This window comes from Chrysochloris asiatica, unplaced genomic scaffold (assembly GCF_000296735.1).
Source record: "Chrysochloris asiatica unplaced genomic scaffold, ChrAsi1.0 scaffold00004, whole genome shotgun sequence".
NCBI classification, from domain to species: domain Eukaryota; kingdom Metazoa; phylum Chordata; class Mammalia; order Afrosoricida; family Chrysochloridae; genus Chrysochloris; species Chrysochloris asiatica.
In genome coordinates this window covers 22,065,267-22,067,220 of record NW_006408522.1, presented here as the reverse complement: position 1 = coordinate 22,067,220, position 1,954 = coordinate 22,065,267, and the positions used below count along the sequence as shown (strand labels likewise).

The 1,954-nt window shown below is 39.2% G+C and overlaps 1 protein-coding gene across 3 annotated transcripts in view; it reads right to left on the bottom strand.

The window, feature by feature from the left end:
* The window catches only part of DMXL2 (Dmx-like 2), a 192,917-nt gene that overhangs the window by 10,835 nt on the left and 180,128 nt on the right, over positions 1 to 1,954 (bottom strand). The window lies entirely within an intron of this gene.

Here is a 1,954-nt window from a genome sequence, read left to right as displayed (position 1 = left end):
ATACCCATGGCATAGCTTCCAGTATCACAGCAACTCACAAGCCACCACAGTACAACAAACTGACAGACGAGTGGTGGTGAGAACCCATACCTATCATATATTTTTAAAACTCAGTCTAGAATAAAGAATTGATGATACTAAGGGGATCAACTGTTATTCATAGGGAATCAAATGTCATTCATATATCTTTTAGCTAATATCCAATACTTTTTTAAAATTTAAAAAGTTGCTAACATTAAAGCTTTTATTTTTTTTTAGATTATGTAAGAAAGGAATAGGATGTCAAAGAATAAAAACATTAGATTAAGTGCCCAATCACTCAAATAAATTTCATGAACTTTAAATAATATAAATATTAATAACCAATGACAACCCAACAGGAAAAACTCTTACATACTCATATGTTAGACTGCACTGTGAATGAATTATGTCAAAATAACTTTGTAACCTATATATAATTATCTACTTTCTTTACCACCTCACCTCTCTACTCACTAGTTCTACCCCCAAGTGAAAAGCTGTAGCAATAATAAAGAAACAGTCAAAAGTGGTTCTCTAGAATGAGCCACTGGGCCTGGGTGCTCAGGGCCCTGGTCTTGGGGGACACCAAGGTCAATGGCACAACATAGTCTTCAAAGACAATGTTCTACATCCTACTTTGGGAGAGTAGTGACTAGGGTCTTAAACTCATGTGTGGCCAGCTAAGGTGTAACACTGGTCTCTCCCTATCTGGAGGTAAGAAGAGTGATGAAAACTGAAGAAATTTGGAAACCATTAGTCCAGTATACTAATGGGCCATTCGAACATCAGCCTCCATGACCCTCAGTCTAGAAGATCTAGATAGTGCCCAACTGCTCTAAAAGTCATCACCTGAGAAGGTCCCAGATAGAATGGAAGAGAAATGTGGAACAAAACTCCAAATCATACAAAATAGACCAGGATTGCAGGTCGGAGGGCAACTGGTGGGACTCCCAGGACTATGGCCCTTAGTTTCTCTTCAGATCTGAAACCATGGCTCCATCTTCAGCCAACCAATAGCCAGGTCTATAAGGTGCGCAATAACACTAGGGAGGTATGAATTCCTTAGACTAATCAACCATTTGAGATTAAAAGGGCAGCATTTACCCAAGGACAAACTCCAGAAGGGTTAAGAAAGAAAGAAGAATGGAAACAGGAAACACTGGGCACATGTGGGAAAAGTGGTTAGGAACAATTTTGTAATCAAGTATTTTTATTTCTTGAATGTTATTTTTTTGTTCACTCACATTAACAGAGCAGTGATTCTCAATTGCTAAAACCCTGTCCTTTTCAAACTACATAGTTCTGTCTCATATGGTCCCACCTGCTTCTCCTGGCCCCTACACCAGCAGTCAATGACATGAAACAAAATGGATGTGACTTGTTGAAAGGAAAGCTGATTTGCTCTGTAAACCTTCACCCAATTCACAATAGAAAGTTTTAATTTTTTTTTTAAAGTGGCTCTCTGAATAATCCATAGGTCTAAGGCTGCCCAAAAAAATCTCCTAAGGATGTTACAGCTACAAAGGAGAAAGTCATTAATTGAGTCAGTAAAGACTTCCTTGCTGGATGTTGTTGTTGTTAAGTGTCGTGGAGACGGTTGTGACTCATAGTGACCCTGCACAGGGTTTCCAAGGCTTGTAAATCTTTACAGGAGCAGAAAGCCTCATCTTTCTCCCACGGAACCGCTGGTAGTTTTGAACTGCTGACCTTGAGGTTGGCAACCCGATTCATAACCACTCCGCTACCAGAGCTCCTTCCTTTCTGGATAAGGTAGATGAACTGAAATTTGGCAGCAAGGGTATATAACAGGAGGATGTCTGGGTATTTAAAAATAAAACAGACACTTTTTTTCCCTGTCTGCACTTACTATGCTATTGATCTGACTGAAGGCAAAAGAATACATTCAAGGTTACTTCTATTCCTAAAAGCTTCA